This window comes from Phyllobates terribilis, unplaced genomic scaffold (genome assembly GCF_046119375.1).
Source record: "Phyllobates terribilis strain yellow unplaced genomic scaffold, ASM4611937v1 Scaffold_7__3_contigs__length_470593459, whole genome shotgun sequence".
In the NCBI taxonomy this organism is placed as follows: Eukaryota; Metazoa; Chordata; class Amphibia; order Anura; family Dendrobatidae; genus Phyllobates; species Phyllobates terribilis.
Window position 1 is genome coordinate 8,299,367 of NW_027362767.1, and position 12,921 is coordinate 8,312,287.

A 12,921-nucleotide genomic window follows, 5' to 3' on the forward strand; every position below is an offset into this window, starting at 1 on the left:
GCGATCTATTATAGAGTCATTACACACAGAGGGATCTATTATATAGAGTCATTACACACAGAGTGATCTATTATATAGAGTTATTACACACAGAGGGATCTATTATATAGAGTCATTACACACAGAGGGATCTACTATATAGAGTCATTACACGCAGAGTGATCTATTATATAGAGTTATTACACACAGAGTAATCTATTATATAGAGTCATTACACACAGAGGGATCTATTATATAGAGTCATTACACACAGAGTGATCTATTATATAGAGTCATTACACACAGAGGGATCTATTATATAGAGTCATTACACAGAGGGATCTATTATAGAGTCATTACACACAGAGGGATCTATTATATAGAGTCATTACACACAGAGTGATCTATTATATAGAGTCATTACACACAGAGGGATCTATTATATAGAGTCATTACACACAGAGGGATCTATTATATAGAGTCATTACACGCAGAGTGATCTATTATATAGAGTCATTACACACAGAATAATCTATTATATAGAGTCATTACATACAGAGTGATCTATTATATAGAGTCATTACACAGAGTGATCTATCATATAGAGTCATTACACACAGAGGGATCTATTATATAGTGTCATTACACACAGAGGGATCTTTTATATAGAGTCATTACACGCAGAGGGATCTGTTATATAGAGTCATTACACACAGAGGGATCTATTATGTAGAGTCATTACACACAGAGGGATCTATTATATAGAATCATTACACACAGAGGGATCTATTATAGAGTCATTACACACAGAGGGATCTATTATATAGAGTCATTACACACAGAGGGATCTATTATATAGAGTCATTACACGCAGAGTCATCTATTATATAGAGTCATTACACACAGAGTAATCTATTATATAGAGTCATTACACACAGAGGGATCCATTATATAGAGTCATTACACACAGAGTGATCTATTATATAGAGTCATTATACACAGAGGGATCTATTATATAGAGTCATTACACAGAGGAATCTATTATATAGCGTCGTTACACACAGAGGGATCTATTATATAGAGTCATTACACAGTGATCTATTATATAGCGTCGTTACATACAGAGGGATCTATTATATAGAGTCATTACACACAGAGGGATCTATTATATAGAGTCACTACACACAGAGGGATCTATTATATAGAGTCATTACACACAGAGTGATCTATTATATAGAGTCACTACACACAGAGGGATCTATTATATAGAGTAATTACACACAGAGGGATCTATTATATAGAGTCATTAAACACAGAGGGATCTATTATATAGAGTCATTACACACAGAGGGATCTATTATATAGAGTCATTACATACAGAGTGATCTATTATATAGAGTCATTACACACAGAGTGATCTATCATATAGAGTCATTAAACACAGAGGGATCTATTATATAGAGTCATTACATGCAGAGGGATCTATTATATAGAGTCATTACACGCAGAGGGATCTATTATATAGAGTCATTACACACAGAGGGATCTATTATATAGAGTCATTACACACAGAGGGATCTATTATATAGAGTCATTACACACAGAGCGATCTATTATAGAGTCATTACACACAGAGGGATCTATTATATAGAGTCATTACACACAGAGTGATCTATTATATAGAGTCATTACACACAGAGGGATCTATTATATAGAGTCATTACACACAGAGGGATCTACTATATAGAGTCATTACACACAGAGTGATCTATTATATAGAGTCATTACACACAGAGTAATCTATTATATAGAGTCATTACACACAGAGGGATCTATTATATAGAGTCATTACACACAGAGTGATCTATTATATAGAGTCATTATACACAGAGGGATCTATTATATAGAGTCATTACACAGAGGGATCTATTATATAGCATCGTTAGACACAGAGGGATCTAATATATAGAGTCATTACACAGTGATCTATTATATAGCGTCGTTACACACAGAGGGATCTATTATATAGAGTCATTACACACAGAGGGATCTATTATATAGAGTCATTACACACAGAGTGATCTATTATATAGAGTCATTGCACACAGAGGGATCTATTATAGAGTAATTACACACAGAGGGATCTATTATATAGAGTCATTACACACAGAGTGATCTATTATATAGAGTCATTACACACAGAGGGATCTATTATATAGAGTCATTACACACAGAGGGATCTATTATATAGAGTCACTACACACAGAGGGATCTATTATATAGAGTCATTACACACAGAGTGATCTATTATATAGAGTCACTACACACAGAGGGATCTATTATATAGAGTAATTACACACAGAGGGATCTATTATATAGAGTCATTAAACACAAAGGGATCTATTATATAGAGTCATTACACACAGAGGGATCTATTATATAGAGTCATTACATACAGAGTGATCTATTATATAGAGTCATTACACACAGAGTGATCTATCATGTAGTCATTACACACAGAGGGATCTATTATATAGTGTCATTACACACAGAGTGATCTATTATATAGAGTCATTACACACAGAGTGATCTATTATATAGAGTCATTATACACAGAGGGATCTATTATATAGAGTCATTACACAGAGGGATCTATTATATAGCATCGTTAGACACAGAGGGATCTATTATATAGAGTCATTACACAGTGATCTATTATATAGCGTCGTTACACACAGAGGGATCTATTATATAGAGTCATTACACACAGAGGGATCTATTATATAGAGTCATTACACACAGAGTGATCTATTATATAGAGTCATTACACACAGAGGGATCTATTATAAAGTGATTACACACAGAGGGATCTATTGTAGAGTCATTACACACAGAGTGATCTATTATATAGAGTCATTACACACAGAGGGATCTATTATATAGAGTCATTACACACAGAGGGATCTATTATATAGAGTCATTACACGCAGAGTGATCTATTATATAGAGTCATTACACGCAGAGGGATCTATTATATAGAGTCATTACACACAGAGGGATCTATTATATAGAGTCATTACATGCAGAGGGATCTATTATATAGAGTCATTACACAGAGGGATCTATTATATAGAGTCATTACACGCAGAGGGATCTATTATATAGAGTCATTACACGCAGCGGGATCTATTACATAGAGTCATTACACGCAGCGGGATCTATTACATAGAGTCATTACACACAGAGGGATCTATTATATAGAGTCATTACACACAGAGGGATCTATTATATAGAGTCATTACACACAGCAGGATCTATTATATAGAGTCATTACACACAGAGGGATCTATTATATAGAGTCATTACACACAGAGGGATCTATTATATAGAGTCATTACACACAGAGGGATCTATTATATAGAGTCATTACACGCAGAGTGATCTATTATATAGAGTCATTACACACAGAGGGGTCTATTATATAGAGCCATTACACACAGAGGGATCTATTATATAGAGTCACTACACACAGAGCGATCTATTATATAGAGTCATTACACACATTGGGCTCTATTATATAGAGTCACTACACACAGAGGGCTCTATTGTATAGAGTCACTACACACAGAGGGCTCTACTATATAGAGTCATTACACACAGAGCGATCTATTATATAGAATCATTACACACAGAGGGCTCTATTATATAGAGTCATTACACACAGAGGGATCTATTATATAGAGTCATTACACACAGAGGTGTCTATTATATAGAGTCATTACACACAGAGGGATCTATTATATAGAGTCATTACACACAAAGGGATCTATTATATAGAGTCATTACACACAGAGTGATCTATTATATAGAGCCATTACACACAGAGGGATCTATTATATAGAGTCATTACACACAGAGGGATCTATTATATAGAGTCATTACACACAGGGATCTATTATATAGAGTCATTACACACAGAGGGATCTATTATATAGAGTCATTACACACAGAGGGATCTATTATATAGAGTCATTACTCGCAGAGGGATCTATTATATAGAGTCATTACACGCAGAGGGATCTATTATAGAGAGTCATTACACACTGAAGGAACTATTATATAGAGTCATTGCACGCAGAGGAATCTATTATATAGAGTCATTTCACACAGAGGGCTCTATTATATAGAGTCAATACACACAGAGGGATCTATTATATAGAGTCATTACACACAGAGGGAACTATTATATAGAGTCATTACACGCAGAGGGATCTATTATATAGAGTCATTACACACAGAGGGATCTATTATATAGAGTCATTACACACAGAGTGATCTATTATACAGAGTCATTACACACAGAGTGATCTATTATATAGAGTCATTGTACACAGAGGGATCTATTATATAGAGTCATTACACAGAGGGATCTATTATATAGCGTCGTTACACACAGAGGGATCTATTATATAGAGTCATTACACAGTGATCTATTATATAGCGTCGTTACACACAGAGGGATCTATTATATAGAGTCATTACATACAGAGTGATCTATTATATAGAGTCATTACACACAGCGGGATCTATTATATAGAGTCGTTACACACAGAGGGATCTATTATATAGAGTCACTACACACAGAGGGATCTATTATATAGAGTCATTACACACAGAGTGATCTATTATATAGAGTCACTACACACAGAGGGATCTATTATATAGAGTAATTACACACAGAGGGATCTATTATAGAGTCATTACACACAGAGGGATCTATTATATAGAGTCATTACACACAGAGTGATCTATTATATAGAGTCATTACACACAGAGGGATCTATTATATAGAGTCATTACACGCAGAGTGATCTATTATATAGAGTCATTACACACAGAGTGATCTATTATATAGAGTCATTACACGCACAGGGATCTATTATATAGAGTCATTACACACAGAGGGATCTATTATATAGAGTCATTACACGCAGAGGGATCTATAATAGAGAGTCATTACACACTGAGGGAACTATTATATAGAGTCATTGCACGCAGAGGGATCTATTATATAGTCATTACACACAGAGGGCTCTATTATATAGAGTCATTACACGCAGAGGGATCTATTATATAGAGTCATTACACACAGAGGGATCTATTATATAGAGTCATTACACGCAGAGGAATCTATTATATAGAGTCCTTACACACAGAGGGATCTATTATATAGAGTCATTACACACAGAGGGAACTAATATATAGAGTCCTTACACACAGAGGGATCTATTATATAGAGTCATTACACACAGAGGGATCTATTATATAGAGTCATTACACACAGAGGGATCTATTATATAGAGTCATTCCACACAGAGGGATCTATTATATAGAGTCATTACACGCAGAGGGATCTATTGTATAGAGTCATTACACACAGAGGGATCTATTATATAGAGTCATTACACACAGAGGGATCTATTATATAGAGTCATTACACACAGGGATCTATTATATAGAGTCATTTCACACAGAGGGATCTATAATATAGAGTCATTACACACAGAAGGCTCTATTATATAGAGTCATTACACACAGAGGGATCTATTATATAGAGTCATTACACACAGAGGGATCTATTATATAGTGTCATTACACACAGAGGGATCTTTTATATAGAGTCATTACACACAGAGTGATCTATTATATAGAGTCATTACACACAGAGGGATCTATTATAGAGTCATTACACACAGAGGGATCTATTATATAGAGTCATTACACACAGAGGGATCTATTATATAGAGTCATTACACGCAGAGTGATCTATTATATAGAGTCATTACACACAGAGTAATCTATTATATAGAGTCATTACACACAGAGGGATCCATTATATAGAGTCATTACACACAGAGTGATCTATTATATAGAGTCATTATACACAGAGGGATCTATTATATAGAGTCATTACACAGAGGGATCTATTATATAGCGTCGTTACACACAGATTAATCTATTATATAGAGTCATTACACAGTGATCTATTATATAGCGTCGTTACATACAGAGGGATCTATTATATAGAGTCATTATATACAGAGTGATCTATTATATAGAGTCATTACACACAGAGGCATCTATTATATAGAGTCATTAAACACAGAGGGATCTATTATATAGAGTCATTACACACAGAGGGATCTATTATATAGAGTCATTACATACAGAGTGATCTATTATATAGAGTCATTACACACAGAGGGATCTATTATATAGAGTCATTACACTCAGAGGGATCTATTATATAGAGTCATTACACACAGAGGGATCTATTATATAGAGTCATTACACACAGTGGGATCTATTATATAGAGTCATTACACGCAGAGTGATCTATTATATAGAGTCATTACACACAGAGGGGTCTATTATATAGTCATTACACACAGAGGGCTCTATTATATAGAGTCATTACACGCAGAGGGATCTATTATATAGAGTCATTACACACAGAGGGATCTATTATATAGAGTCATTACACGCAGAGGGATCTATTATATAGAGTCCTTACACACAGAGGGATCTATTATATAGAGTCATTACACACAGAGGGAACTAATATATAGAGTCCTTACACACAGAGGGATCTATTATATAGAGTCATTACACACAGAGGGATCTATTATATAGAGTCATTACACACAGAGGGATCTATTATATAGAGTCATTCCACACAGAGGGATCTATTATATAGAGTCATTACACGCAGAGGGATCTATTGTATAGAGTCATTACACACAGAGGGATCTATTATATAGAGTCATTACACACAGAGGGATCTATTATATAGAGTCATTACACACAGGGATCTATTATATAGAGTCATTTCACACAGAGGGATCTATAATATAGAGTCATTACACACAGAAGGCTCTATTATATAGAGTCATTACACACAGAGGGATCTATTATATAGAGTCATTACACACAGAGGGATCTATTATATAGTGTCATTACACACAGAGGGATCTTTTATATAGAGTCATTACACACAGAGGGATCTATTATATAGAGTCATTACACACAGAGGGATCTATTATAGAGTCATTACACACAGAGGGATCTATTATATAGAGTCATTACACACAGAGGGATCTATTATATAGAGTCATTACACGCAGAGTGATCTATTATATAGAGTCATTACACACAGAGTAATCTATTATATAGAGTCATTACACACAGAGGGATCCATTATATAGAGTCATTACACACAGAGTGATCTATTATATAGAGTCATTATACACAGAGGGATCTATTATATAGAGTCATTACACAGAGGGATCTATTATATAGCGTCGTTACACACAGAGGAATCTATTATTTAGAGTCATTACACAGTGATCTATTATATAGCGTCGTTACATACAGAGGGATCTATTATATAGAATCATTATATACAGAGTGATCTATTATATAGAGTCATTACACACAGAGGGATCTATTATATAGAGTCATTAAACACAGAGGGATCTATTATATAGAGTCATTACACACAGAGGGATCTATTATATAGAGTCATTACATACAGAGTGATCTATTATATAGAGTCATTACACACAGAGTGATCTATCATATAGAGTCATTACACACAGAGGGATCTATTATATAGAGTCATTACACACAGAGGGATCTATTATATAGAGTCATTACACGCAGAGGGATCTATTATATAGAGTCATTACACACAGAGTGATCTATTATAGAGTCATTGCACACAGAGGGATCTATTATATAGAGTCATTACACACAGAGCGATCTATTATATAGAGTCATTACACACAGAGGGATCTATTATATAGAGTCATTACACACAGAGGGATCTACTATATAGAGTCATTACACGCAGAGTGATCTATTATATAGAGTCATTACACACAGAGTAATCTATTATATAGAGTCATTACACACAGAGGGATCTATTATATAGAGTCATTACACACAGAGTGATCTATTATATAGAGTCATTATACACAGAGGGATCTATTATATAGAGTCATTACACAGAGGGATCTATTATATAGCATCGTTAGACACAGAGGGATCTATTATATAGAGTCATTACACAGTGATCTATTATATAGCGTCGTTACACACAGAGGGATCTATTATATAGAGTCATTACACACAGAGGGATCTATTATATAGAGTCATTACACACAGAGTGATCTATTATATAGAGTCATTACACACAGAGGGATCTATTATAGAGTAATTACACACAGAGGGATCTATTATATAGAGTCATTACACACAGAGTGATCTATTATATAGAGTCATTACACACAGAGGGATCTATTATATAGAGTCATTACACACAGAGGGATCTATTATATAGAGTCATTACACGCAGAGTGATCTATTATATAGAGTCATTACACACAGAGTGATCTATTATATAGAGTCATTACACGCAGAGGGATCTATTATATAGAGTCATTACACACAGAGGGATCTATTATATAGAGTCATTACACAAAGAGGGATCTATTATATAGAGTCATTACACACAGAGGGATCTATTATATAGAGTCATTACACACAGAGGGATCTATTATATAGAGTCATTACACTCAGAGGGATCTATTATATAGAGTCATTACACACAGAGGGATCTATTATATAGAGTCATTACACACAGAGGGATCTATTATATAGAGTCATTACACACAGAGGGGTCTATTATATAGAGCCATTACACACAGAAGGATCTATTATATAGAGTCATTACACACAGAGCGATCTATTATATAGAGTCATTACACACAGAGGGCTCTATTATATAGAGTCACTACACACAGAGGGCTCTATTATATAGAGTCATTACACACAGAGCGATCTATTATATAGAATCATTACACACAGAGGGCTCTATTATATAGAGTCATTACACACAGAGGGATCTATTATATAGAGTCATTACACACAGAGGTGTCTATTATATAGAGTCATTACACACAGTTGGATCTATTATATAGAGTCATTACACACAGAGGGATCTATTATATAGAGTCATTAAACACAGAGGGATCTATTATATAGAGTCATTACACACAGAGGGATCTATTATATAGAGTCATTACACACAGAGGGATCTATTATATAGAGTCATTACACACAGAGGGATCTATTATATAGAGTCATTACACGCAGAGGGATCTATTATATAGAGTCATTACACGCAGAGGGCTCTATTATAGAGAGTCATTACACACTGAGGGAACTATTATATAGAGTCATTGCATGCAGAGGGATCTATTATATAGAGTCATTACACACAGAGGGCTCTATTATATAGAGTCAATACACGCAGAGGGATCTATTATATAGAGTCATTACACACAGAGGGATCTATTATATAGAGTCATTACACACAGAGGGATCTATTATATAGAGTCATTAAACACAGAGGGATCTATTATATAGAGTCATTACACACAGAGCGATCTATTATATAGAATCATTACACACAGAGGGCTCTATTATATAGAGTCATTACACACAGAGGGATCTATTATATAGAGTCATTACACACAGAGGTGTCTATTATATAGAGTCATTACACACAGTTGGATCTATTATATAGAGTCATTACACACAGAGGGATCTATTATATAGAGTCATTAAACACAGAGGGATCTATTATATAGAGTCATTACACACAGAGGGATCTATTATATAGAGTCATTACACACAGAGGGATCTATTATATAGAGTCATTACACACAGAGGGATCTATTATATAGAGTCATTACACGCAGAGGGATCTATTATATAGAGTCATTACACGCAGAGGGCTCTATTATAGAGAGTCATTACACACTGAGGGAACTATTATATAGAGTCATTGCATGCAGAGGGATCTATTATATAGAGTCATTACACACAGAGGGCTCTATTATATAGAGTCAATACACGCAGAGGGATCTATTATATAGAGTCATTACACACAGAGGGATCTATTATATAGAGTCATTACACGCAGAGGGATCTATTATATAGAGTCATTACACACAGAGGGATCTATTATATAGAGTCATTACACACAGGGATCTATTATATAGAGTCATTATACACAGAGGGATATATTATATAGAGTCATTACACACAGAAGGCTCTATTATATAGAGTCATTACACACAGAGGGATCTATTATATAGAGTCTTTAAACACAGAGGTATCTATTATATAGAGTCATTACACACAGAGGGATCTATTATATAGAGTCATTACACACAGATCACTCTGTGTGTAATGACTCTATATAATAGATCCCTGTGTGTAATGACTCTATATAATAGATCCCTCTGTGTGTAATGACTCTATATAATAGATCCCTCTGTGTGTAATGACTCTATATAATAGATCCCTCTGTGTGTAATGACTCTATAATAGATCCCTCTGTGTGTAATGACTCTATATAATAGATCCCTCTGTGTGTAATGACTCTATATAATAGATCCCTCTGCGTGTATTGACTCTATATAATAGAGCCCTCTGTGTGTAATGACTCTATATAATAGATCCCTCTGCGTGCAATGACTCTATATAATAGATCCCTCTGTGTGTAATGACTCTATATAATAGATCCCTCTGTGTGTAATGACTCTATATAATAGATCCCTCTGTGTGTAATGACTCTATATAATAGATCCCTCTGCGTGTATTGACTCTATATAATAGAGCCCTCTGTGTGTAATGACTCTATATAATAGATCCCTCTGCGTGCAATGACTCTATATAATATATCCCTCTGTGTGTAATGACTCTATATAATAGATCCCTCTGTGTGTAATGACTCTATAATAGATCCCTCTGTGTGTAATGACTCTATATAATAGATCCCTCTGTGTGTAATGACTCTATATAATAGATCCCTCTGCGTGCAATGACTCTATATAATAGATCCCTCTGTGTGTAATGACTCTATATAATAGATCCCTCTGTGTGTAATGACTCTATATAATAGATTCCTCTGCGTGCAATGACTCTATATAATAGATCCCTCTGCGTGTATTGACTCTATATAATAGAGCCCTCTGTGTGTAATGACTCTATATAATAGATCCCTCTGTGTGTAATGACTCTATATAATAGATCCCTCTGTGTGTAATGACTCTATATAATAGATCCCTCTGTGTGTAATGACTCTATATAATAGATCCCTCTGTGTGTAATGACTCTATATAATAGATCCCTCTGTGTGTAATGATTCTATATAATAGATCCCTCTGCGTGTAATGACTCTATATAATATAGGAGTGTCACTTTTTGTATTGAAGAACTGAAATAAATTAACTTTTTGATGATATTCTAATTTAGTGAGATGCACCTGTATAACAGTAGAATGATAGGCCTCTAGGGTCCTCGTGTCCAACCCCCGGCTCATTATCGGATTCACTAAACCATCTCAGACAGATGTCTGTCCATCCTCTGTGTGAAGACGTCCATTGAAGGAGAACTCACCACCTCTCGTGGCCGCCTGTTCCACTCATTGATCTCCTCACTATCAAAAGTTCTAATATCTAATCTGTATCTTCTCCCTTTCAGTTTCATCCCATTGTTTCTTGTGTCTCCATGTGGAAATGAGAATAAAGCTGATCCCTCTACAGTGTGACAGCCCTTGAGATATTTGTAGACAGCTATTAAGTCTCCTCTAAAGCCCCCGTCTCACATAGCGAGATCGCTGCTGTCTCACGGTTTTGGTGACGCAACAGCGACCTCGCCAGCGATGTCGCTATGTGTGACACTTTGCAGCGATCAGGCCCCTGCTGTGAGGTCGCTGATCGCTGCAAAGTGTCCTGGACCATTTTTTGGTCGTTGCTCTCCCGCTGGTCAGCACACATCGCTGTGTGTGACCAGCGGGAGCAGCGATCAGGCTGGTGACCATGATAAACATCAGGTTACTAGGGGCACACGCGCACCTAGTAAGCCGTTGTTTATCATGGTTACGAGCCTGCTAAAGTGAGCGGTAACCTCCCGCTCACTGTAGCAGAGTGGTAACCATGATAAACAACGGGTTACTAGGCGCGCGTGTGCCCCTAGTAACCTGATGTTTATCATGGTCACCAGCCTGATCCTGCTTCAGCAGGCTGGTAACCAGGAGCAGGACATCATGGAAAGATTCTTTCCACGATGTCGCTGCTCCCCTGATCGTTGGTGAGCCTGCCTGTTTGACAGCTCACCAGCGACCACATAGTGACGCAGCAACGATCCCTGACAGGTCGTATCGTTGTCGGGATCGTTGCAGCGTCGCTAAGTGTGACGGGGCCTTTAGGCTATGTGCCCACGATGCTGAAATGCTGCAGATTTTTCCTGAGCGTTTCTGCATCTCCCTGGCAGAAAAAACGCATGTGGATTGTACCAGCGGATTGTACATGCGGATTGTGCATGTGGATTGTACATGCGGATTGTACATGCAGATTGTACATGCGGATTGTACATGCAGTTTGTACATGCAAGATTGTACATGCGGATTGTACATGCGGATTGTACATGCAAGATTGTACATGCGGATTGTACATGCGGATTGCGCATGCGGATTATGCATGCGGATCATGCGTGCGGATCGTGCATGCGGATCGTGCATGCGGATCGTACATGCGGATTGTACATGCGGATTGTGCATGCGGATTGTACATGCGGATTGTACATGCAAGATTGTACATGCGGATTGTGCATGCGGATTGTACATGCAAGATTGTACATGCGGATTGTGCATGCGGATTGTACATGCGGATTGTACGTGCGGAGTGTGCATGCGGATCGTGCATGCGGATTGCACATGCGGATTGTGCATGCGGATTGTACATGCAAGATTGTACATGTGGATTGTGCATGCGGATTGTACATGCAAGATTGTACATGCGGATTGTGCAT

The 12,921-nt window shown here is 36.3% G+C and overlaps 1 protein-coding gene across 1 annotated transcript in view; it reads left to right on the forward strand.

The window, feature by feature from the left end:
- LRRC74A (leucine rich repeat containing 74A) overlaps positions 1 to 12,921 on the forward strand; it is a 72,338-nt gene that overhangs the window by 17,407 nt on the left and 42,010 nt on the right. The window lies entirely within an intron of this gene.